Source organism: Acomys minous, assembly GCF_964271855.1.
Source record: "Acomys minous genome assembly, chromosome: 14".
In the NCBI taxonomy this organism is placed as follows: Eukaryota; Metazoa; Chordata; class Mammalia; order Rodentia; family Muridae; genus Acomys; species Acomys minous.
This window is the reverse complement of record NC_140496.1, coordinates 19,430,377-19,457,147: the sequence shown is the minus strand read 5'-3', so window position 1 is coordinate 19,457,147 and position 26,771 is coordinate 19,430,377. Positions and strand designations below refer to the sequence as shown.

General features: G+C 48.7%; 1 protein-coding gene across 5 annotated transcripts in view; it reads left to right on the top strand.

The window, feature by feature from the left end:
• Nucleotides 1-26,771, top strand: part of ZFHX3 (zinc finger homeobox 3) — a 277,513-nt gene that overhangs the window by 61,671 nt on the left and 189,071 nt on the right. The window contains exon 1 of one of the 5 annotated variants that reach the window (XM_084756938.1): nt 23,339-23,379. The exons of the other annotated variants lie outside the window; for them this stretch is intronic. The gene's annotated coding sequence lies outside the window, so the exon portion shown is untranslated. Of the gene's footprint in view, nt 1-23,338; nt 23,380-26,771 lie in introns of those variants that run through there. 5 annotated transcript variants of the gene reach the window in all.

Below are 26,771 nucleotides of genomic sequence, written 5' to 3'. Positions count from 1 at the left end.
AGTGTACCTGGTAGGTCACTATCTGAGTTCTGACCCCAGCAGGTTTCAAAGTGGTCACATTAATCCTTTCTTAAGACCAGCCCCCCTCCCTTGTGTGTAAAAAAATGAGAGGCTAACTTGAAGGATACCTTATTTCTTCCTTTCTCCCTCATATATATATATATATATATATATATATATATATATATATGTTTTTTATTTTATGTGTATGTGTGTTCTGCCAACATGTACGCCCGTGTAACACATTAGTGCTTGATGCTTGCAGAATGAGAAGAGGGCATTAGAATCGCTGGGGCTAGAGCTAAGGGTGGTTGTGAGCCACCATGTGGGTGATGGGAACTGAACCTTGGTCCTCCACGGGGCCAGCTGGGGCTCTTAAACTCTGCTCCATCTGTCCAGTCCCTGCCTCCCATTTCTGTGATCTGTACAGCTGCTGCCCTCCAGGCCACTCACTGGGGAAGCTGTTGAGGACATTGCTAGAATTGCCTGTTTGGGGCAGCAGGAATTCTGTGCACAGAGCAGTGAGGCTGCCCCAGTTCCCCGGGGAAGCTTGGTAGTGACCACAGTCTTCGTAGGCTGGTGGTGTGGGTCGGGTGGCTGGGAAGGCGCTCGTGCCCAGGTTGGTTCCTGACAAGTCTAAAGATGTGGCAGCCTTGACATTGTCTGGGACCAGCTTAAAGGTCCCAGTTCACATAGACACAGCCTCATGCACTTTCCAGAGCTGAGCATGGGCTGTCTCACATTTGTTTTGTCTAAAAGGTACTCTCTAGGGCCCGTGGCTGTTGCCTTGGCACTGTGGCTTGCAGCCGTCTGTGTTAGCAAAATTTGAGGAGGCGTGCTTATATTACCTTCCCTCCATCAGGATGTCTGGGCCCAGCCTTTTAGCCCCTCCCCCCCCCTCCCACCCCAGCCCCATTCTCATTCTTGTATCTAAATCAGTATACCCTGAACCTATTGTGTTTGTCTTTCCCCGTCTTATGCTATCTCTAGACAGGCAGGCATTGTAAAAAGATATGGCTTGTAGGCACTGTCTGGCCTACACATATGTTTTGTTCAGCACGTACTACCTTTTCAAGATTTAGCTTACTTAATGTCAAAATGAAGATTGAACCCTTTTAAAAACAAAAACAGATTTGTCTTTTTTTTTTTTTTTCTTTTTTCTTTTTTTTTTTTTTAGTGTTCGGGGCAAAAGTTGAATAGATCGGAACAAGGATTGCCTCTCTTGGCAGGAACGTATGCAGCAGTAATAATAACAATTTGAGAAAGGAAATTATATAATTTAATAACATATTTAATAGTACCATTCTGAGAAAGGAAGACTCTTGCTATATAGTTCAGCTGGCCTTGAGCCTGTCATCCCCCTGCCTCAGTTTCCTGACTAACTAGGAGTACAGGTATGTGCTACCATACCTTACTGGCACATTTGCTTTTAATGGCACGCTTTCTTCTCTGTACCTTACCTGCCTGACCTGCGACCTCTGTTGCAAGTTCCAGGGACCTGCATTGGGGGCAAAACCAGAAATCATACTATTTGATCCCTCCTCAGCGCACAGCTAGTTAAGTGAACTATGCTACTTTGAGGATTTTAAATGTTGCGAAGGAAAAGGATTATGAAGATAGTGGTTTGCAGATTGTATGGGCGTTGGAGCGTTGAGGAAGAGGCCTGGGGAGGCGGCATTTGAGAGACTGGTAGGTGGGAGTGACGTAGTGAGCTGTAGACAGATGGGAGACCCCTTCCCAGGCCTGAGGCAGAGCCTGTCTGCTGAGGGGGAGCATGCCTGCTGTTCAGAGGAGCAGCAAAGACAAGATCTGAGTAGTGTTTGACGTTTGAAGGCTCCCCTCGTGGCTGGCTGCCCCGTGTGCCTCGGATGGGGTGGGCGCTGTGGGCGTTCATCCTCAGGAATGACCGGCTTGTGTTAAAGCAGGTTGCTCTAGCAGATGTATGGGGCTGATGGGTGGAATTAAGGGAGACTCCAGGGAGAGCGTTGCAGGTGGCCAGGGCATGCACAGGTGGCTCTGCCAGGCTGCTCGTGGCACGTGGGTGAGGTGTGGAGTGGTTGTCTGCAAAGGCTGCGGCAATAAAGTGTAGCTCAAAGCAGCAGAAGTCTGTCCTAACCACAGTTCTAGGAGCGAGGAGGCTGAGTCCAGGATGCTGGCAGAGCGTGCGCATGTCACCAGTGAGGGTCCTTCCTTGTCCCTCCCTAGCTTCTTCCGGTGGCTCTTGGAAGTGCTTGGCATTTGTTGCCCTGGAACTGTGTCACTCTGGTCCCTGCCTCCATCTTCTAAAAGGCCCCTTTGCATGTATGTCTGTGGTGTTTCCTCCTCTTCCTCCTCTTCTTTCCTTCCTCTCCTGCCTCTTCAGACTCTCCGTTCTCCGCCTTCTGCTTTTCTTCTTCCTCCCTCCTCGCCCTCTTTCCTCCTCCTCCTCCTCCTTTAAGACAGGATCTAACTTCGTAGTTCGTGATGCCTTTTCTGTTTTGTTTTTTAAGATTTTTTTTAAACGCATGTGCATGTTTGCCTGCGTGCACGTGTGTGTACTCCTTGGTCGTTGGTGCCCACAGGTGCCAGAAGAGGCTGTCACATTCTCTTTGACTGGACTGGACTTACAGATGGTTGGGAGCCTCTGTGTAGGTGCTAGGCCCCAAACCTAGCCTCCTGCAAGAGCCGTGAGTGCTTTTAGCTGTAGAGCCATCTCTCCAGTCCAGCTTTGAATTTGCGATTTTCTTACCTCAGCCACCTGAATAGCTGGGCTTACAGGTGTGTGCCAGCACTCATGGCTGGCCTTTCCCCCCCTCATGAGGGTCCCAGCGGTAGATCTAAGACCTGCCCTAATCCTATACAAGCACGGTTAATTTAGACCCTCCAAAACGAGTCCTGAATACAACTACATTCCGAGACATGGATGAACAAATTCAGGAGGGTTCTGTTCGACCTGCCACAAGTTCACATCCTTTAGATTTCTTTTGTAAGGAGGGTGGGATGCAAGTAGGGGAAGTCAAGGCTGACTTTAGGTTCCCTGTGACCTTGGCTGTGCTGGCCCTGGTTCTCGACCCTCAGACACCATGTTGTTGAGTGTACCTGACGTCACCATACCAAGCCCCATCTCTGTTTTCCTTTACTGAGCGACATGTTTCTCAGCGTGGCCGCCTAGGCCTCTGCGATAGCTACTCAAATATTTAACTGTTTGGTTATGAGTAGCAGGGAAAGGTGCCAATGTGTCTGAGGGAAACGGGAAAGTAATCTAAGAGGCTTCATTTTCAAAGCTCTTGAGCCCGTTCCCTCTCTGTTAATCCCTGCAGTTGTTCTGAGGGGGTATGCAGGGGTGGGAACCTGGCTCTACGAGAAACTCAAGGAGCTGAGTGTCTTAGGGGATCTCCCAGCTTTTGGTTTGCCTCTGGTTTTAAATCCAAACGGGCAGAGGCGGCACTGGAATACAAAGGGAGTTAGGGGCGGGGTGAGCATAGGGACGCTCTGCGTTGTTACGTTCCGTTTCAGTCAGGGTTCAATAGGTGACACAGAAAAAAGGGCCGATCACCTGGCTTCCTGACCTTGCCCTTGAACCAGCAGGTCCTTGAGTGGGAATTATGAGAAAGACACAGGGCCTTGAGGAATTGTTCGGGAGGGCTTCTCATTGGCGCTCTGACCTGATCAGCCCTACGCGATTGCAGTTTGGATCATTTAATGGTTGAGCTAAGGTTGACAAGCGCCACCCATATCAATACTGTGGTACTGGTGGGACAGCCAGGTGACACAGGGATTTGCCCCATGGCGCACTTGGCGTTTCTGTTTCTTTTCAGAAGTTGCGCTGGGGCCCATTCTACCCAAACCAAGGTGGAGTCCTATTTTGAAATTTCTTGTAAGTGCCCAGGATCGTCTCTTTATTCTTGGGGAGAATGAGAGCCATGCTAGCCTATTTCTGAAGTGGTTTGAGGTGTGGTTATGACTGCTCAGGGAAGTGCCTGGACCATGAAACATTTCTGTATGTGGTTCAGGACATGGATGAAACAAGAAATATTAAACTCTAGTGTCCTGGTGACTGCAGAGTAATTGGTGTAAGGAACACTTAGTACCTGTAATTCTCATGACAGCAACCTTTCCGCACAGCCGCCTTTCTCCTCCTCTCGGAATGTGGAGGCCCTGTGTGAGAACTCACAGGGCTGAGTGGGTTCTGTCTCTCAGCAATGATAAGGGAAGATGGTAGACAGCTCTCATGGAATGTCTCCCGAGCCCATCTGGCAGGTTAAAGGGCTCAGTGCTAGGTGCAGGTGGAGTTTGGAGCATACAGTTTAAAAAAAAGTGTTTATGTTCTGCCAGGAATGTCAGACAGCTTTCTGGTTTTCTTAGCCAGTGGGCTAAACAGATAAACTATCCAGCTATCCCCATTGTGGGGACATGAGGAGGACAGTGTCTTGACAGAGGGGTGGGAATGGGGAAGCCCAGGTGCTCTATAGAAGAGATAGGGAGGGCGAGCAGCGAAATCTCTCTAGGAACTGTTCAAGCTTTGGATGAAGAAGCTGCTTCCTGTGTGCAGCGATGACTCACTGCCTTCAGGTTCATGCCCTTTAGAACAGGAAGGCCTGTGCAAGCAAGGAGGCTCATTTGAGGGTGCACACGCAATCGGTGTGGAGCCTGGGCCTCCAGTTGTCTGGTCAGTTTGGACAGGCACAGAGCTGTTCCCAGGACATGGCGTGGCAGGGTATGGAGAGTCCAAGGACCATCTCCAGTGTCTGTCTACCCCATAGGGTGATGGGGAAGAGTGTGTTTGTTTTGAAGAAGGTATGTGTATGTGTGTTTATGTGTGTGTGTGTGTTTGCACACGCACATGTGTGTGGGCATTTGTGTGTGTGTGTGTGTGTATCTGCGCACGCACACGTGTGGGCATCCATATGTGTGTGCGCGCGCATGCGCATTTGTGTACATGTATAGAATGCATGGCATGTAAACTTCCGTGTCCACAGAGGCACAGATATGTAAGTACATACACGTAGACGGATGCTGGTATTTGGAAGGTCCACAGGCCTCGCACTCACTAGCTAAGGATAGTCTTGAACGCCCCAGTGCCTCCTGCCTCTGGACTGCAGGTGTGCACCAGCGTGCACATGTCATTCAGAGCTGGAGAAGAAACCCAGGGCTTCCTGCTTGCTAGACCAGCGCTCTTACCAGCTGGGTTATATACCCTCGCAGCCCCTCTAGGGACAACAGCTCTGTGAGACACAGTAGCTTTAATCCAAACCGTGACTTGAGGCAGGACGATCCGAGGCTTATTTATCCCTGTATCCCACGACAGCCCCAAGGATCCCTGGAAGGAGCCATGCAGGGAAGAAAGACTCCGGGCAAGTGTGTGATAACGCAGCATGCCAGACCTCCGAGGCACATATTCTCAGAGCCAGGTCGGAGTCTCAGTGGAGCTGGCCACGCTAGCACCATTCCTGGGGTACAAGCAAAGCTAGAGAGCGAGTGCCTTTTGGGCCCTGAGAGGAAGGAAGATAGCCTTCAGAAGAGAATTATAAGGCTACGGCCATAGCAGGTGAAGGAACACTAGGGAAATTGTTCAAAGGCCCATTCCAATAATTAGAAGCGATGCGGACCTGCTTCAGTCTGTAGAGGACAGAGTTGAGTTTCCCAGGTGAAAGACTCCCAACCCAGCATGGCTGAATTGAATGCTGACCCCTTCCCAAACGTTGAAGAAAGCTCTGTTGCTTCAGGGCTCGCCTAGCACTCCTGAAGCCCTGTGTTCCAGTCTCATCATTTGGATACGCTGGGCTTGGTGGTGCCCTCTTGCGTTCCCGGCATTTAGGAGGTAGAGGCGGAAGAATGGAAGCTTGAAGATCATCCTCAGCTACATAGAGAATATGAGGCCAGCCTGGACTATGTGAGACTCGGTCTCAAGAAACAAAACAAAACAAACAAACAAATAAATAAATAAATAAAGCAAGCCAAAATAAACAAATCTCGGATTTCGCTTAAAATAGTTAAGAGGAGATGGTGCCGGAGGCTGAAGGGTCCTGATGGGCATGGTTTGTGAACTCTGTGCGGGCAAGCCAGACTCTTCTAGCTTTTCTGCTCATCTTTCCTAGCATCCCAGAAGGCATTGTAGTCATTTATTTTATTTTATTTTATTAGAACGTACGGAGGTCAGTGCCCAGATAGGCTCTGACTGCGGGCGCTAAGGATTTAGAAGAGTGTGCTGTTGGCATGGTGTTGATTAGCTTGCTGGAGTTGGAGCAGTCAGTGCAGGTCCAGCTGGGTTCCTAAAGGCGTCACACAGCCAGCCAAGGTATCGATGGGGAGCCCAGGAAAATGTCCAGAGAACCGTGTTGGCAAGGTCCATGGCTTGGCTGGGGTCACCACTGGGATGGGGGACAGGAATGAACTCGGAGCATTTTCAGATAGCCCTTTAAGCATTTCTTTCTTTCTTTCTTTCTTTCTTTCTTTCTTTCTTTCTTTCTTTCTTTCTTTGGTTTTTCGAGACAAGGTTTCTCTGTGTAGCCTTGGCTGTCCTAGACTTGCTTTGTAGACCAGGCTGGCCCTGAACTCACAGTGAACTGCCTACCTCTGCCTCCCGAGTGTTGGGATTAAAGGCGTGTGCCACCACGCCCGGCTTAAGCATTTCTTCTCCTCCGGCCAGGAGAGGATGTTCTTGGGGCTTTCACACCAGCCTTTCTGAGCCCAAACAAAACAAAGGCCTCCCCTTCACCCATGCGCTTGTTGTCCAAGTGTACAAGACACCCCAAGTCTGGCTTGGGGTATGATGCTAATCACTGGCCTGGCCTCTAGTGTCCCTAGGTCTTATCAAAGTGGCATTTAAGGATGAAGAGTGGCCAGCCAACACTATGGATGTTTACCTGAACCAACACTATGGAGATGTACCTGAACTTGGGTGTGTGTGGGGGTGGGGTGGGGTGGGAAGACACTTTATTAACACAGGAATGGGGACGTCCTGCCTGGATGCGATGCTTCTCACCAGGGCGTGAGAGGATTGTCTTACTTAGTTCCTACAGAGGGTAAGGGTTGGCTGTCACGTGGGGGAGTTGGCACTGCTGTTCTGAGCTTTAAAAGAAGGGCATGAGTTAGTCGTATGATATGATCTTAGGAAGATGAGGGGCTGGGCCTGGTGTATGGGGGGAGCGTATCAGAAGAGAGGAAGGAAACTGGTCAGGTAGCATCTGGACCAATTAGAAACCATGCCTGCTGAAGCTCACCTTCTCTTTTTCTGGATGCATAGTCATTCTTTCACAAGTAGGAAAGCGGTTCATTTTTTAAAACTACACCACCTTGCCTAAGGTAGTGCCTTGCACAAGTCACCAGACGTGAATTTTTAAAGTCATGTTGAGTAATCGCGCTTATCCCAGCCCTGAGAACCAGACTAATAGATCACGTTGTTGTCTGTTAACATAATGGTTTTTGTGTCAGTGTTAACTTGAAGACTGGGTAAGTGACAACCAGGAGAGCTGGGAGCATAGTCTTGGGGGTGTTTCAGGTGGAGAGATGGTCTGGCCTGTGATGGAAAGAGCTGGGTAGGTTAGGGACAAGGCCCTGCTGGTAGCATTCTCTGTGAGTGTGAGAACAGTCTGTGCACGGGGAGCCATACACTCTGCAGCAATGCACTCTACAGCTGTCATGCTGCAGTGTTGTTATGCCTCCATTTTGGCCCTCAGTGACTGTACCTGTGTGCTGTGTAAGATCCAGTCCTGGAAAGCTGGTTCCTCTGGAGGTGTTGGGCAACTGGGGTCGGCGGGCAGCCAGCTTCTAATGTGGTTGGGCTGCCTGGCTTACACCTCTGAGGTGCTGGAGAGATGGTGAGATCCAATGGCCCCAGGCTACCATCGAGGCGGGCAGGATGCCACCACTTTCCTGAGCCGCCTCCTCTCTTTGTCTTAAGGAGCCCAGTGGGCACGGGCCTGGCTTTCCAGTTCTTCAGACAGGCTGCCTGGCATCATGGCCAGGCTATAGGCCAGCCCACCTGTGGGATGCATTTATTGGGCAACCTTGGTTGGCCTAGTTTCTGTCTGCCAGGGAAGAGAAACTATCCTGATGTTGTTGTTGTTGTTGTTGTTGTTGTTGTTGTTGTTGTTGTTGTTTTTAAGTCCAAGGTCTTCTATTGGGTCAAGTAAAAATGTTTTGTGATTGTTTCTTTGGCTTGCTCTAGATGTTTGTAAATCTCAAATGCAGTAGGCTATCCTGGGAGCTTCCTCCTGTCTCATGTTCTTGAACTTTATACTTAGGGTTTCAGTGCCTGTGACTGTATTTTTTGGTGATGGGGGAGATGGGTTGTGAGGGGCATCCTTGTTCCTCATAGCAGGAAGGGTGGTGATAGATGTTTTTACTGATGGTGTACAACGACTCCTAAAGCGGGGTTGGCTCGTGGTCTTTCTCCCACACGTCTCTTTGCTCCATTTCTGTTTTCGTGTCTCCTGTGGATTCCGCCTTTACCTTTGTTCCTGACTTAGGGACCCCTATGATTACAGCAGGCCCAGCTTGATAACCCAAGATAGAGGGCCCTGTCTCAAGACCCTTAACTGTGTCCCATCTTCTGAGGCTCTCCTCCCGTATAAGGTAACACAGCCACAGACTGCAGATATCTCAGATGTGGGCATGCTGGAAGGCTGGCTTGTGACACACGGCGTGGTGCTGTGGGGGAGCTGCTGTAGTTGGTGGAGAGGGAACAACTCTTTGTGGCTCTGGATGGGCTGCCCTGTAAAAGCTCTATCTTAGAAACGGGGGGAAGGAAGCTTAGATGGGAGCCGCAGTAGCCTCCCTCCTTCCTAAGGAATGCGGCATTGTTTGGCTGAAACTGTAGTATGGTGAGATCCTAAGGGTAGAAGTTGAGAGAGAAAAGGAAAGAGGCTGTTTACAGAGGGTCTTTGCGTGCACCTCTGTGCAGGAGGAGTCCAGAGCTTCAGATGAGGTGGACTCGTTATGTCTGTCACCTTAAGAGGACGGACAGGCCGACGGGCATGGTGGTGGCTTTCTCTCTCTACCTTCCTTGTACCGGAGACCATCTGGGGACCATGGCACCATGGAAATGGCTGGTCTGTGGCATATTGTCAAAAGTGGAGCCAGATGACTGGGTCTCTTTGTCTCCCTGTGACTTTTTGGCTGTTTCTAGGGGAGCAGAGAATCCTGATGCGTTTCTTGAGCCACCTGTGGGTGCATTTTCTGCTAAACAGGATCATGCAGATGGCTCCTTCTTGGCCAGACTTGGTGGTATTCTTATAAACTTAGTGGACTTTTTTTTTTTTTGCGGGGGCAAGGGTTAGAGTTAGTCATAAGGTCATGGAGCAGTGTATTGAGTCCTAGGTAAGCTTCTGCCTTTGCCACTGGGTGTTGGGACTTGAACCCAGAGCGCCTTACACGAGACAGGAGTCCTTGCACTGAGTGAGCCACTTACTCTTTCTAGGTAAGAATCTTAAAGGCTAAATTGCAGATAATAGAGTTTCCCAGATTATGGGATCTTTTCAAAAGTGGAGATGACATTTATTCCTAACAGATTTTCTTCTTTAGGCTCAGTTACCAAAATTAAGAAGTGGTTTCAGGTGGGGCTGGGGCATAAGTTTGAGTCCCAACATCCATTCTTACAACCTTGGGACACGAGGCTCACACATGGCACACTCACACACAAACAGGCAAAACACTCATAACCTAAGAGAGTAGTTTCAGCTAAGTTTCCAGAAGCACTTAGGGGGTTGGAGTTTAGTTGTAGCCACCAGTGGACGTTAGGCTTGAGACCCAGGTTGGGCTGAGACATAGTACACACAGGGTCTGGGATGAGTGGGCGGGGCAGGGGGGTGGGTTCTGCCTACTGCTGGATGCATCCACTCACACTTTGTTGTGGGAGAACTGAGACAGAGTCTCCTGTCCAGCAGGGATGGCTTCCAAACATGGCATAGAAGACCTGGTTCATGCACCTCTGCTTTTCAGGGTTCTCGACATTTGACTGAAACTTTCAGCATGATTGGCCAGCTAATGGTGTCCTTTCCTGCAAAGATACTTGTTTTGGTAGCTGTGGAATGTGCCTTCTCTTTGGGCTTAGGAAGCAGCAGTTTCTAGGCCTGGATAGGAACTTATCTGGTAACCCCAGAATGTCCACGAAGGGCCAAAAATAGGGGGTTCGCACCAAAGCGCATCTACAAAGGACATCTTTATCCTACATGCATTACCTCTTGGGATTTATCTTAAATCTTAAAAGGAAAAGCCGACCCCTAAATTTACAGTTTGAACACATTTAGTACCAGCCAGAGTGGATTTTCCTTAAGTGGCTTCCAGGGTGAACGGATCCAGTGTCCAGGTCCAGGCAGCCTGGACACTGCTACACTGAGGGAGTAGCTTCCGAAGCTAGCCCAGCATATTGGACAGACTGGAGATTTCTGGCTGTCAGCTCAGTTCTTTTATGAGGTGTCTAGTGTCGGCTCCCCAGAGAGGAAGAGGCTGAGATAAGGTCACCTGGTCCTGCAGGTCAGCAGGGGAGGTTCTGCCCTTGGGGCTGTGTGCCCAGTGCTTCGATAATGGCAGCATTTTCACTTTAATGCATCTGAAATGTGGATTATACTATTAATTACTGCAAGCCAAAACAGGATTAGTGCAGCTGCTCGGCTCCCCTCCTCTGCACTTCTACACTTCCCCTTTGCTAGGGACCAGCCAAAAGGGCAGTTGGTTTTCCTGTGGTCTGTCTTTTGTCTTAGCCGCAGGGGGTGCTGAACCTCTAGGGAAACGTGAATGTGGGCGCACTGGGGCAGGAGATGGGGTGGTTTCCTTCCCTATAGTTGGGGCTTTTTTTTTTTTGCTAGGTTCTGCAGGGTGGCCTGGCCTCAGGAGGGAGAGTGGCTGTCCACTCTGACCTCTCAGAGTGCTCTCTGCTCTGTGTTGGGAGCTGCAGGTTTCCTCAGCTGGGGCCGTGCGTGATGCCGTGGAACATTCTACTGTGCATGGAAGCCCGCGGGCATTGGGTGGGCTTGAGCTGTTCTTACAGGGCATGGCTCAAGGGGTGAAAGGGGCTGAATTCAGATGCCGTGTAAAGGAGGATGATGAAGAGAATGACTCTGTAGGTTCTTCTCTCACCTGCTGGCAGCATGTGCCTTCCCCATCTCACTCTTGTCTCTCTCTGTCTCTCCATGTCTGTCTCTGTCTCTGTCTCTCTCTCTCTGTCTGTCTGTCTCTCTGTTTCAATAAAATAAAAGTGCAAAGAGAAGGCCTTGACTTGGGCTGCCTGTCTCTAGCCAGCGTGAGGGTGGAGACTGTGGCGGCCTGCAATGAGGTAATGCCCTTTGTATTTTGAGAAGCTCTAAATCCCCAGGCTTGGCTACTGCTCCCTTATCTTTGCATAAAACGTTATAGATTTTAAGTAATATATGATTACATTTTCTATTTTTCCCATATTCAAGCCAGTGTGCTCATTTTTCATCCATACGGAATGAATTTTTTTAAAAAAGTGGACGAGGCATTAAATAGCCACACCTCACCAACAATGCTCCCAAGAGTGCGTAACTTGGTGGTGTTTGCAATTCCGTACAATGTAATAATCTGTCGTGTGCGGGCGTGTGGATTTCTGTTTACCGGCACCCTTCATTATAGGGTAACATAATAGACAGAATTTCCCAGTTGCAGAAATTAGAAAGTAGGAAACAGATTCCTTCAACGTAAATTGAAAAACTGATTTATAGAGTCCATTTTTTATTCTCTCTCTCTCTCTCTCTCTCTCTCTCTCTCTCTGAAGTGACAAAGTCTGTGGGAAGGAAAGGAGTGGATGTGGCCGAAGACTTTTTTTCCCAACAAGTTAATTCAGTTAATTTGAGATTGACATTCACTTGGAGCAGTACTGGGCTCTGCATCACGAGAGAGTCACAGGCAGCATTTGGCAAGGCGGGAGAGGCTGAGGACGGGCAGGGAAAGCTGGACCGTTTGTCCCCTCAGCTTCATCTTATGAATTGGAGGTTTCCAAACATCAGGCTGGTTGAATCCCAGTAAACTCATAAGGTTTATTCTCCACCCGTGCCCCCATCCCCCCAAGATCTTATTTTTCCCAAACTTGGAAATTGTAGAAATTACAGAATCAGAGGTCATTTTTCAATCTGCCTTTTCTCTTCTTAAGCCATAGCTGTAACATCATAGGGCCAAGGCTTAGTCAGTGAAACCCATCTCTCACTTTCCTTTAAGAAAGGGTGAACACTGACTGGGTAATATATTTGGGATTTCTGTGTTTTATTTCATCCATTGAGAGACATACTGCTCATTAATTAGCTACAAGGGGCCTGGGGGTGAGCTCAGTGGGTAGGAGTGCTTGCTTAGCACGCACAAAGCCCTGGGAATGGTGGCTCATGCTTGTGATCTCAGTGCTTAAATGGTGGCCAGAGAATCAGAGGTTCAAGGTCATCCTCAGCTTCAGAAAACTTTCAAGGTCAGCCTGGCCTACGTTTGAGACCCTTTGTTAAAAAGCCAGAACTAACATGTTCCCCTGATCACACTCGGGTGGAAGTGTGCGGAGCAGTAAAACTGCTTCTGTAGTCGCGAGGAGAACACCAGAGTTCACAGATCCAAGACGTAGGGGCCACTGCCAAGCTTGGATTTAGGGGCACGTTTTGTATCTTTAAGCCTTTCCATTATTAAATGGGAGAGTAACTGGATTTAGCGTTCAATTTAGAGTTAGGAGAAAGAGTTATAAGAAACATGGGGTTGGAGAGCTGGCTCAGTGGTTGACAGCACTGACTGCTTTTCTAGAGGATCGTGGTTCAGTTCCCAGCGCCCACATGGCAGCTCAGACTGTCTGTAACTCCAGTTCCAGGGGACCTGACACCCTCACATAGACATGCGGGCAGTTAGACACAAATGTACATAAGATAAAAGTGAATTAGAAAATTATTAAAAAAAAACAAGTGAAATTTATGAGTTGGGTAAATAGAAACATTTGAACTAATAGATCCAAGAGCTACTTTTTTGGGGGGAAAATAGAAAAGGCTAGGTAAATCATTATGGTATCTAAATAGGAAAAGAGAAACCCAAATATGCAAAACTAAAACCAAGGTGCAATCGTGGAAAAAAAAAAAGGGTGACTTTCTAAGTTGAATTTGAAATGAAATGTTTGTGTTGTGAGATAAAGTACAGTAACTTAAAATACAAATGTGAAAATCCCAGTGAAGGAGTCTATTTTAGGGAAATGACTCAGACATTTAAAAGTTTGAAACCAGGAACTAGGAAAGAAGAAGTTGAACAGGAATGGATGGGGGTGGAGAAGAGACGGGAGACGGGGAGAGGAGAGAAGAGATGGGAGAATATGAAGGAATATAATAAAACAACCAAAAGCTACCCAAAAAAGGGCCAGGAAGACAGTGAGCTTAGTGGGTGAGGTAAGTTCTTCAAACTCGAGCAGACAAAAATAATTGCCTGCTCTGTAAATGCTCCCAGACCTTAGGAAAACAAACACAGCACTGCAGTCAGCTTTACAAAATTATCACAGCTCTGGGAACTGGCATGGTCACAGAGAGTGTCCAGGGATGGTGAGAACGCAGGCTCTGTAGTGGCATGGCCCTGGAGTATTGGACATGAGAGAACAAGGCAGGAAACTACTGAATTTGACACTTAGATCCTGTCTCAAGGAAAAGAGAAGGAAAGAGGAGATTACTCAGGCGTGAGCATAGGTGCAGAAATACTAGATAACACATAATAGTTACACACATAGGCAGAGGGTTCATCCGGGGAAAGAACGGAGGGATCGGTGTTTGTGTGTCTTCTCCTGCAGTGACCGTGTAACTGGAGCAAAGAGACGCATTTGCATTAAAAAGACATGTGTCCTTGCGTTCTTCTAGCTGCCTACCAAGGCATTGCATTCGCTCCAGGGCCCCAGACTTCCTAGTGGAGCAGGGCACGCAGCCTTTGAAATGGGGAAGGGAACAAATACAGCTCATTTCTTTTTCCTGCCTTATTGAATTGGCCAGCAAACTAGAGTCAAATAATAGTTAAGAAGAAGCGATGGAAATCATTTGTAGATGTTACTGTCTTCCTAGAACACTCAGATATGTTGAAATTTGATTGAGGAGTTGAGTTACAAAGGAAAATTTAAGAAAAAAGAAAAACATAATAAATAAGTGCCCCTGACAGCTAGGGGAAAACTGGGCTACCGAGCCCACACAGTGGAGTGGAATCACATGGCAATAGACCCGACACAGACAGCATTTCCAGTAAGTGGAAGGAATTAGATTGCTAGTCTGTGTGCTCTTTGATACCTTCAGGTGCCAAGTGCCATGATAACATTTCCCATGGATTTCGATCATTCATTCCTCTTAAGAAAAATACAGCTCTCTTCCCTCTTTCTCTCTCATCTCTGTCTCACCTCTCTCCCTCCTCCTCTTTCTTCCTCTCTTCCTCTGCCCCCCCCCCCATGGGGGTACCCTCCCCCTTCCTTCTCTCCCCATGCTCATATAATAAACTTCTGTATAATATCTGTCTTAAGAAAAAAAAGAAAGCAAAATATAAAGTAGTTTGCTTCTCGCTTTTGAGACGAAGGAGACCGAAGTTTGGAGAGGTTAATTTAAGAAGCTTGCCCAGTCCCGTAGACGTGCAGCGCCGACCGATCCAGTGGCTGGTTAAAGCCCGCCAGCCTCAGGCACTCCGCACTATGGATTCTCTGGCTGCAGCTATTCCTCCTTGCATACAGCGCCAGCCCCGCTTAAGTTGTTGGGGGGTAAATCATGAAAGAGCAGGAAGTATAAACCCGGTTCCTCTGAGTATGCCCAAGAGCAGGGCGCTCAGGCCCAGCACTTCCGGTGAAGACTTGGGACAGGTGATCCTGATTTACTAGAATGAGAAAGTGCCAGGAGGCTAAGGATTGTGAGTTCAAGGCCAGCTTGAGATAAGGAGTGTGAGGCTAGCCTGGGCTAGATGGTAAAAACAGCCTGTATTTAAAAAAGCAAGACAGGATCCAGGAGGATGGCTGGTTTGGTAAACCCCTCGCTCTCCTCTCGCAAGCCTTCCACTTAGTTCCCCAGAAGCTGTGTCAAGTTGCTAAGCGCAGGTGACACGTGCTCATAATTACAGCACTGGGGAGATGGAGACAGGAGGACCCCCCAGTGCTCACTGGTCACCCAGTCTCGCAGAAGGGATGAGCTCCAGATTCACTGTGCGTGCACAACGCCCCCGGACACCCCCGCCCCCCCAAACTTCTACATGGTGGGATGATTAGCAAAATTTGAAGGTATCTGCCAAAGGTTTCTGACTCGTGTCATCGACAAGCTGTTATCAGTGTATTCCATCTGCGAAGAGCTCTTAAAATCGTGGATGGCTAAAGACAGTAGAAAACAGGCCAAAGGCATGAAACGGGTAACTTACACACATTAAGGTCGGGTCATTCGAAAACTGGGTGACCAGCAGTTCATTACTTTAAGTTAAGGATTATTTAAGTTTAGTTGTATAAAGCAAATGCTCTGTGCTGGTGAAACGTAGGAAAGCTAGTATTAAGCTGTATCGGCAGCAGTGCGCACGGCCCTGTATGGCAGACGCCTTGGCCACTAGTGTTTGTTTAATTGTATAGCTTGTTCTACTCCAGACTGCTATTTTTTCCTTACTCCGTTCTCCTTTTTCTCTTTTGACCCCACTTCCACATGTCATTTAGGGAAGTTGTGTGTGTGTGTGTGTGTGTGTGTGTGTGTGTGTGTGTGTGTGTATGTGTGTGTGTATGGGTGGTGGGGGAGCGGGGACTCTGGCTGGCCTGGAACTCAATATGAAGACCAGGCTGTCTTCTAACTAAATATAATTTATATATATATATATATATATGTGTGTGTGTGTGTGTGTGTGTGTGTGTGTATACACACACACACACACATATTATATATGCACACACACACATAAACATTTTACATTTCTTTCTCTTTTCTCTTCTTCCTTTTCTTTTCTTTTCTTTTTCTTTGAAACACGTTTCTTCAATGTTGGTCTGGCTGCCCCAGAACTTTTTTTTTTTTGTTTCCCTAAGCCAGGCTGTCTTATGTCTCAGAGATCTGCCTGTCTCCACCTCCTGAGGGCTAGGATTGAAGGTGCTAAAATTTATTTCTTAAAGTCATTATCCCTGGCAGAGTGTCAGCTTTGTTGTAAGGGTGACATCAGGACACACGTTCTGTGCTCTTAGTCATCTTCTGCATGTGGGAGTCAGTCTCATGGCCCAGCAGCTTCGTCTGTAATAAGGGAATCATCAGGGTTGTGCCTGAGAAACTTATGAATGAAGATTTTTTTTTTTGCCATTTATAATTGTGAAAATGCAAACAATCCGAAGGTCTCACAGAGGATTGGTTTGAACTGTGGCACGTGCACATGGCAGATACTTACAAGCATAGGAAGATGGTGACATCAGCTAAACAGAAGGCTGTGTGTGCCATAGAACCTCAGTTCAATTAAAATACATATGAAGGAGAGGCTAAAGATTACAATGCATATAAAAGTAGCTAATGAGCAGTTATTTTTCAGGTAGTGGGATGTTGGCTACTTTTTTTTTCGGAGGGGGGGTGGTATGGGTGTTTTTGCCTGCATGTCTGTCTGTGGACCACATGTGTCGCTGGTGCCCTTGGAAGCCAAAAGAAGGCATTAGACTCCCTGGGACTGGGGTGACAGATGGCTGTGAGCTGCCGAGAATTGAACCCCAGTCCTCTGGAAGAACCAGTTCTCTAACTGTTGAGCTCCTCATTCGGCACATTTAATATTCTTTTCTGAACTTTAAACAAGTTAATATCCATTACTTTTTATTTTATTTTAGTGCACACGTGTGTGTGTGTGCTCGCGCACGCGCGTGTGCTTACGTGCTCCCACACCTCTGCACACTTGAGGTCAGAGGACATCTTTGTTAAGCCAGTTATCTCTTTACATCTTTGGGTTCCAAGGATCAAATTCAAGCTGTTGAGGCCTTTGTAGCAAGTGCTTTTACCTTAGGCGCCATCTTGCGTGCCCTGCTTTTGGTGATTTGAGAGGTGGTCTTGATCTATAGCCCATGGCTGACCTGGAACTCACTGGTCCAAGGCAGGCTGTCTATCTACAGCAGCCTTCCCAGGGCTGGATGACAGGCCCGAGGCACCGTGCCCAGCTTCTGTTACACAGCGCAGAAAATAAAAATGTTTGGAAGTTGGTGGGAACGTAGAACCATTTGAACAGCACTGGGCTGTGGTCGTGTCTGGAGGCCCTGATGGCGTTGGTTCAGTCTTGTGAATTAGTGAGAACGTCAGCAGCCAGAGCACAGCACAGAACGTCCTCAGGCTACTTAGCTTTAATTATTTATGATATTTACTGTAAGCATCTATGGTATGTGTTTGTAAAAATAACGGAAGTCTTAATGACATGCAGGCTTGGAGAGCCCTCCTAGAGACCTCTTTAGGCCAGCTCTCTAAGTAGAGATGGTTGCCTGTCCTCCTGGATTTGAAGGTAAAATTAGGACTCCGCATAAGCTGGGTGAGCAGGGAGTTGTACCTCTGTGCGGATGAGGACCGTGGCCCCACTCACATGCCAACCAGTCTATGTGTGACCAGCCCGAGATCAGGCATTGAGTGCGCCAAAGGGTGGATGAAGGTAGATAGTGAAGTGTTCGTGGTTGTGATTGGCAGGTTTTGCCTAGAGCCGCCTAGATTCCTGAGTGGCCACAGGGCATTATGGGGTCAAGGGCTGTCTCTGACTTCTGGTGTCAGTTTCTTGACTAGTGAACGGAGTTTACCCTAGACCATTTTTTTTCTCCCTGTTTTGGCTGTCGTGTTGTGAAGCTATCTGGCACCTTTTCATTTTTCAGGCATGACTGTGAGTTCTTCCCAGTCGTTATCCTGGGAAGGAGGAGAGGCCGAGTTACGTTTTGTAATGTGACAACTGCGTGGAACAAAATGCGAGCAGAAAGCAGCTATCACGTGTGGCCTAAGTAGCAATCCCATGGTGCCCTCACTTAAGCTTCATGTCTTTTTTTTTTCTTTCTTTTTCTTTCTTTCTTTCTTTCTTTCTTTTGATGGTGGTGGTGGTGGTGGTTGTTGTTGTAAAACAGAGGAATGGTCTGGGCACCATGGTACCTGCTCATAATCCCAGGACTTGGGAGGCAGAAGCAGGATTGCAGTGTTAATGGGCCACAGAGCAAGAGTGTCTGCCTGTTTAAAAAAAAAAAAAAAAAAAAAGCAAAAACAAAGGTGTATATCAGTTATTCTTTGCCGCACTGCCAGTCATCCTTCCACTCTTTGCTGTAAACGGTCTGCACCATCTGTGGCTCAGGACTTAGGCTGGGACTTGGCTACATCTTTCCAGGTTAAACTTTCTCTTGAGGGTGATTCAGAGTGTTGTCCTGGGCTGCGGTCCTCTCTAAAGGCTTGACTGAGGAAGGACCCACTTCTGAGCCCACTTGCTATGTAGTTCCTCAAGGGCTTTCAGGCAAAGGCCTCTGTTGCTTCTTCACCGGAGGGAGGGCACGCTGTCCTGTCCAGAGTGGCTTCCGACACGGCACTTGGCTTTTGTCACCTCATTTCTGAAATGACAGCCTGTGGCTTCTGTCCTGTTCTGCTTGCGTTCTGTTGGTGAGAAGCGATCACTATACCTATAGCTCTAGCCCAAGAGGAGAAAAGACTATCTGGGAGAAGAGTGCCCGGTGTGGGGTGGGGGTGGGGGGGTTCCTGTGATGGTGACTTGCCTGGGGGATAAATGATGTCATGGTTGGTTAAACTGTGACGAGCATATGTTCAGTGTTTACTCCTCCTCCTGTTCCCACTCTGAGTTTAAAAGAAAAAAAATGCCTTCATTGGAGGAGTCTGTGGTGCAGAAGAGGGACTCATCTCAGTGTCTGATATCTGTCTTCTGCCTTTTCCCAGTTAGGCCTTGAAGCTTCTATTGGTTGGACACTTAGACCCATGATTCTGTGCCCTGTGTCTACTGGGTGTGGTACATGCAGTGTAATTTGAGACGGACATGGGTGTTGGGCCTCTGCGGATGCCCAGTGTGTTTCTGCGGGTTAGGCAGCTATGTAGGGAAACACCCAGGAGCCTTGGAAGCCATGGGCTGGAGTAGGCGAGCTTCCTGCTGTTGTCCCTTCTGGTGGCTGCATGTAACCATTAAGGCAGTCAAGGAGGAGGAGGCTGGCCTGGCACGTCTTTCTGGTGAAAGGATACTCCAGTGGTTTGAGCTGGGTGCCAGACATTGCCACAACCCTAGGAAATGAGTAAGGAAAAAAAGAAAAAAAAAAAAAAAGCAAAGGAGAGTCCTCCTTTAGAACAAACTGAGCTTTGTGCAGCGCAGGCTCCAAGTATGAAAAGCCCATTGTTCCCAGATGGCTTTTAATTAATACTCAGCATTCACACCCATCAGCTCGCCAGCGAGAGCCGCCTCCTTCCTCCCTTCTCCACATGCTCTTTGTCCCTCCCTTCGGTGCCCTGGGGACAGGTCTAGAGACCCTCGCGGATGGGACAGTTGAGGTTGTTGGGTTTTGGAGAGAGCGCGGACACGCAGCGCACCTCACTCTTTGTTTTTGCTCAGGATTCTTAGTTGGGCATGGCTCTCCACCTGTTGCAAAGCGTTCCTTTGAACCTGTAGGTGGGGAGCCAGCTCCATCCCTTGTGGGGTTCTGGGAAGAAAGGCCAGCCTTGGCCTGCTCTGAAGCTCGGCACACACCTTTTCTTGCCTACAGCCAAAACAGGGAGCCAGAAGTGAATGGTGTTCTGGTTTCCGTTTTCCCCCGATTGCCCAGCACTTAGGAATCTGGACCGAGGAAGCTTTAGGTTGCCAGTGATGCTTTCTAGATCCAGTCATGAGCTGTGGTAGATGGGGTCAGTCCAAATCCAGGAAGGAGACCTGCAGTTCCTCTGGATGGTGTAAAGAAAATGGCCTCCCTCCAGAGTTGCTTACGCCGTGTGCCTGCAGACTTGCGTGGGGCCCCCTCCTGCCTGGCCGTGGAAGCCTGTTCTGCATGGGGTGCATTCTGTGCAGGAGTAGATGGAGTGGTCAGAGCTGACCCAGTCTTGCCCAACCCTGGACTGAGCTTACAAAGCCTGTGGAGTTTTCCTGTGTCTCTCTCTTATGGTCACATAAGACATCACCGCAGCCAATCAGTTGCGTGTGTTTCTGCTCCAGCTGTGTATGTGACGAAGGCAGAAGTGGCTTGGTGTGATCATCGCTTAGGTTGTAAGGGAAATATCTCTGATAACGAGCAACACGGCAGTCAGCTGTGTGGCCAGCGCAGAGTTAGTTCCATGTGGCTGAAGACACAGGGTTACTTTGAAATCACGAAACCCCAGAGTTGAGTTTAATGATGGATAAGTCCTGGAGAGAAGATCTAATGGGCCATCTGGTCTCAGATGTAATCAATAAGTTGTACAGGGCTCCTTGAAAGTCTGGTCGCTCTAGCACCAGCAAGCTTAACTCTGTGACACCTTGTCCTAATGCCATTGTGAGTGTGCTGTGGCGAAGAATCTCTAGTGGGAGTTTTGTAGTGTCGGTGAGTAAAGCGAGCACATGTGAACCATCACAGAGAGGCCAGAATAGAGTCGGGAGTCTAAGATCTCATCAGCAGAGGGGCCCGAGCCTTCAGTCATGTAGTACAGTGGCCACTGGTCGGATGTGGCCCCTGAGCACAAGGTAGGTTGTTCTGGGGGGCATTAAATACTCTTCATATTTTATCTAAGAAAGGAGGGCGCACCTTAATAAAAATCTGAGTTGATTACATTTGAGATCAGATGCTACAAGTGGGATAAATGAAATACATTACCATCCACCTTACCTTTCCTTTTTTCTTCCATTTAAAAATATGGTTACTAGCAGGGCAGTGGTGGCATACACCTTTAATCCCAGCACTTGAGAGGCAGAGGCAGGCAGATCTCTGTCAGCTCAAGGCCAGACTGGTCTACAGAGTGAGTTCCAGGGCAGCCAGGGCTACAGAGAGAAATCTTGCCTTGAAAAACCAATATCAATGTATATATGTATATGGTTACTAGGAAGTTTAAAATTCTACAGGTGGCTCCCATATTTGTTTGTTTTTGAGCCAGGATCTTGATATGTAGGTCAGGTTGGTATGTGAACTAACTCATGGCCATGCCCTGGCCTCAGCCTCCTGGGTATTACAATTCCAGACCTCAGCCATCATGTTAGCGACTGTGGCTTCTGTTTTAGGTGGGAGATTTAGAGCAGTGATTCTCAACCCTCCCAATGCTGTCGGTGATCATTTAATTCAGTTCCTCATGTTGTGGCAATCTTCCTCACCACCACCATAAAATTACTCTCTTTATTATAAGTGTAAGTTTGGTATTGTTATGAATCCAGATGTAAATATCTGTGTTCTTAGACCGTCTTAGGTGACCCCTGTGAAAGGGTCACCACGACCCCCTAGTTGAGAACCGTTGACTTAGATGAAGCATAGTTTGTGGTTGTTGGTCAGTGGGGGTGGGGTTTTTTTGTTTTTTGTTTTTTTTTGGTCAGTGGGGAGTGCTATAAGTCATTTCATGGTGAACAATCTGTATTTGCTTCTTGGCTTAAGCTCCTGGTGACAGACTGTCCTCAGATTGCAGCCTCTCCAGCTATGGCCAGACTACAGCAGGGACTGGGAGGCTGGATCGCAGGAAGTCCTGGGATGGGGGGGGGGGGGAAGGAAGATGAGGCTTGCTCAAGAGTTCCAGCAGCCCTCCAGGGTAAAGGACAACTGTTGCTCAACCTGCAAGACCTTTAAGGAAAGACATTGATTGCTCAAGCAGGCCCCTGGACCCCTCTGAATGCAATCATGCAGGTTACACAGGCCCCAAAGGAGATAGTGCCTTGAATTCTTCAAGAATACCCTGATAGGGGCCTTAACATACATGAGGCCCTAGGTCTAATCCCCAGGATCAAAAAAAAACCCCCAAATGCCTTAAGCATCAAAACACAGCTACCAGGGTGTGGAACACGGGGGCCTTACTCCTTCAGAAGTTGTTGCGGGCGTTAGAGCGGCTTCACATGGGGTCTGTCTGTGAAGGTCAAGAGCTTCTTCCTGCAGGGCCCTGGGTTCAGTTACCAGCTGTGCGAGGAACGAAACAGTAAAAGTAGTAAAAGTCACTGAGTCCAGAAAGGTCCACGTGGATGTAACAGCCTTTCCGACTCCATCCTTTTTTTAGCTGTGTCGTGCCAGTGTCTTTCTAGAGAGCAAGGCTGTGTTTCTGTTGGTCATTTTCCTTCTCAAAGGAGGCTTGGATGGGTCCCCCCCCTCCCTGCGCTCGCGCGTGTTCCTCTCTCTCTCTCTCTCTCTCTCTCTCTCTCTCTCTCTCTCTCTCTCTCTCTCTCTCTCCCCTCCTTGACCAGAAGGCAGCAACTTTTCTTTTTAGTCAGCGGCGGTGAAAGCCTTGCCTCATTCCTGGCCTTTCCTGTGGAGGAGTTGAGGATTCACAGACCGACTGTCAGTAGCGACAGCGAAACGAAAGGGATCTTAAGCGTCTTTTTAAGTCTTTCGTTGTGGTGATCTTGTGTCCACAGTACTGGTCAGACTAGTTCATGCCTGGTTGATTGTTATCAGCAAAGTAAACTTGACGCTTCAGCCAGAAACAGCCTGTAGCCTCTGGAAGCTTCGATTCACCAGGCGAAACGGTAGTGTGCACTTTGCAAGGGACGCAGGTGGGAAATCAAGGTTACTTATGTGTGCAGAGAGGGGTCCTGAGCCCCTCGAGTCTGGCCACCTCCCTGTAGACTCACCGTGGGTCACGAGTTTCACCTTGTTATATGAGATGTGCCTTGCTTTGTGGAAAGTCAAAGGCTCATAGGTAGCATATTGGTATTTGGTGAATGTCTGGGTAGCCACAGGGGTGGTGGAGTCCTGCTCTTTATCAAAGAGCTATCTGCTTGGTGCTCTGGTCACACCCGTTTATAGACGATGAAAGCCCTGTAGGTAAGTGATGTCCAGTAGGACTAACCATTATCCTGGAAAATATTTACCTGTGCTTAAGGGCTCAGAAGAAACTGAGAATAAACATTCTTGCTAGGGAGGGGAAGCCACAGAAGGGTGGGATGGGGCTTCTTGAACAGAAGGTTGAGAAATTCCAGGGCCCGAGGGCCCTGCGTGGCTCAAAAGATACCAGCATTTACTTGCCTTTCATTTTGCTCTGTGGTCATTTGACCCTCTTACAATCTCAGAGGTCCTTTGGCCAGATCCCAGCTTTCCCCGTGTCACGCTGATGGGCAGAGGCCCCTTGGAGCCTGAGGTCCTACAGCCAGAGTACCAGAGCTCCCCGTGTGGGGTTCCTGGTCTGATTCCTGTGTGCTTGCTGCCTGCCACACCAGCCCCTGCCAGAGGCTGGGAGAGCTGTGAGGACTGACAAGCCTTTGTGTGTTTCATTTGCTGTGAGGAATTTGGGGGCTGGCCTTGCGAAGAGGCCTATGACAGCCGTAACTGTGGATGTGATCCGACGGACAAAGAAGTTGTCCATCAGACAGGTTTGTGCCAGCAGTTTAATTTCCTTTATTTCAGGACTGGAAGTTATTTAAATTACTTTATAGACTTCCTGCTTCCTTACAAGAGCTCATTAAGTGCAGGCTGAACTGCTCCATTGCCATAATGGAGTGCCTGCCGGGACTTGCAGTTCCTCTTCTGTCCTCTAGGGCGTCAGGAGCGGAGAGGAGCTCGGAAACTTTAGAAGACTCTTAAAAAAAAGTTTACATTTTAATTGTTTGTATGTTTTTGTTTAATGTGTGCGTGCATGTATGTGAGTGCACCTGTGGAATACTGCGTGTAGGGAGGTCAGAGGACGCCCTGTGAGTCGGTTCTCTCCTTCTGCCACATGGATCCTTGGACTCGAACGAGGGGGCGGGTCTGAGGGTGGGGTGGGGCAGGGGCAGGCTTGGCAGCTGACACCTTTACACCCTGAGCCATCTCACTGGCTAGGGGGACTCTTAATAGGTGCCCCATGATAGACTGGCCTAGATGGTCTAACTTAAGTATAAACAACTACCCATTCCTCTGGAGCCCACAGACTGTTCCCTAGATCTTGTTAATTTCACTATCATTCGTGTTCTGGCCTTACAGTCCAGGGCACTAACTACCGTTTTAGTGTTTGGAGCAAAGCCCTGGGCTAAGTATAGTTTTAAAAGCAGAAAATGGACCAAGAAGGCTGTGGCGTCTCCTTGAGATGAGGACAGTGTGGTGGTATGACGTGGGATCTCTTGAGCCTCTGGCTTACTTGACAGGAAAGCTCTTAAATTAATTCCCAAATTATATCACAGCGCTTGAGCCCAGGTCTTGAAAAGATGTCCATTTGGCTAAATGGGTTACCTTTAGCCATTCCAAGAAAATAATATGTAGATGAGCAAGAAAGACACACTTCCTCCCACCCCTTGTACGTCTTTAATTTTCCCGTCAGGGGGAAAAGCTGCCCCAGAGTGCAGAGCTGAGCAGGTCGCAGAGTGCTGACCAGGAACAGTAGCCACAACAAACAAGTGTTTGAAGGCAGAGATTGTGCCTGTGTCCAGCTGTGGCTGGCTCCCTGCAGATGGGCTGGCCAGCTGTTTACCCACCACCCTCCTAAGAAAAGCTAGAAAAAGCTGGAGTCGGACAGGCTGTTACATCCATGTGGACCTTCCTGGACCCGATGCCTTTTGACCTATTGCTATTCTAAGGTCACCGGTGTGTGTCACTGGTGTCGAATGTGTACCAAGTTGGTTTTGCTGACCTAGGGCCGGGGTGGGAGAGTCACTCTTTGCTTGTAGGCAGACAGACAAGAATATTCCTGAAGATGATAATACGGCAACTTAAATATAACCCGAGTCAGACTTGCATGTCTAAGCGAATGCTGAGTTTTAAATATTCATTTACAACATTAAGCTCTGTAATTTCTTCATAAAGAATTCTAAAATAATAAAGATGACCTGGTAGGCAAAATTTCCTTGTATTTTCTAAAAGCTTTTCATAAGGTCCCTCATAAAAGATTAAGAGAGAACAAAACCACAGTGTGGCGCAAAGTCCTTGTTGCGGATTAAAAAATGATTAAGTGATAGGGAGCCGAGGAACGCTGGTGAGACCCACCGCTCAGAGTGGGGAGAGGTTAATCGAGGGGCGTCTGAGGACTCCGGTGCGGGGGGGGGGCAGAGTTATTAAGTGTATTAATTGTTTGAAGAAGCAGACGGAGGGTGGATTCGAGCACCACGCCACTGCTACCCTGGGTTTCGTAACTGGATTCAATGCAGAGGTGTCCTGAGTGCATTGGGAAACCAGACAGTACTGTTGGTGGGGAAAGGAGATGTGAGTCTCCAGCTTGCTTGGACAGGAAGTCTTGCCTGCGTAGGAAGCTGGCGTGGCTTTCTAAACCTGTTGCCTCTTCCAGGGAAAGACTCCCAGGAGTTGTCATGGGTACGAGCAGCTCTCAGGACCTTTAGTGCAAAAAGCAGGCCTAGGACATTGGAGTGGAGGTGGACACTTTAGAAGGGTGATTGGTGCTGACGGGCGGGCGGGCGGAGAGTGCGAGGATGTTTACGTTTGAATCCCGGGAAGGGCTTGGTGCTGTGTGTGCGGAGATGCACTCCTCTTAGTTTCTATGAGGAGACTTGGCGCCTTACCCGGCGCCATGTCCCATGAGGGCAGACTAGAGCGTGGAGGTGGCCTGTTGGAGTCTGGGAGAATCCTAAAGCATAACTGGGACCCCAGGTCCCTGAAGGCGCACTCAGAAGCGTCCTCTAAGGTAAACGGTGCTGCACGCCTGGGTTGGAGTGGTGATGGAACCTAGACATGGCTGAAGGGTTAAGGTGGGCCAAGGAGGCCTGTGTTGGGTCCCCTGCCTCTGGCATCTCCTCTTGATGCTTCCCCGAGGCTAAGTCCCACGTTTCTTCTGAGGCTGAGATGAAACGTCATGGTGCGTGCCTGTCTAGCTTGAGAGAGAACTTGTGTTCCCTGAATAGGCTCCTCCAGGCAAGCCCTAGACATCTTCCTTGGCCACTTGGCCTTTGTTTACCAGTTTTCTTTTGTGGCTCCCTAACTCCTTTACCCAAGTCCCACTTTAATTAATCCCTGAAAAGTGCTGGCCTCTTTTAGCAATGCTGCTGATTGCTTCCTTTTGCCAGTGAGCAGATAGATGCATCTGCGTGGGCTGGGGGGGGGGCAGTGGGGGGGGGTCTCTGACAGCGCCCCTCCAGGGGATTTTTTGTGCATCCTTGGCGCAGCACAGTTAGAAGCTGCAATTACTGCATGGTGGCTAATTACCCTGCCTGACATTAGATCAGTGGACAGAGAGGGCTCTGAGCCTGTCAGCAGAGGTCAACCAGAGGTCCTCTCACTCAACAACCCTCCTGTGATAGCCGGACACAGAGATAGGCTTTAATGGGGAGAGGCTGAGAGCTGGCTCTGCTGCCTGTCTTTGCTGGGGGATGGGGAAGGCAGAAGGCTATTGATGACTGAAGAGGTCACAGACGCTGATAACCCTTCGCACGACCCTCCTCAGGAAGCCTGAAGGAAGGGAGAGGGAGACTATGCCGTAGAGAGGACGCTTAGCACAGAACCAGCTAGGTACAGAAAGGAAACCAGGACGCGGTGCTCGGATGGTTGGTGGCTCTGTGGCTGACTGTTAGGAAAAGTCACTTTTGCCCAGCCTGAGAGAACGGGACAACTTGGAGCATGGCTTTTGTTGTGTTTTGGGGTCTGTGCATCCTGTGCCGTTTGCTTTACATTTTTGAGTGTGCTCTCTTGGTGAAACTGTTAACGCACCTGCTCTTGCCTCGCCCCAAGCAGTAAGGTCTAAGGAACTACAACGGGTACTATTTAACGTTGCTCAAACACACACAGGGCATGTTATATTCACCCGAGTGCCGTGAAGAACACGCTAGACCATGGCCATGGGTGT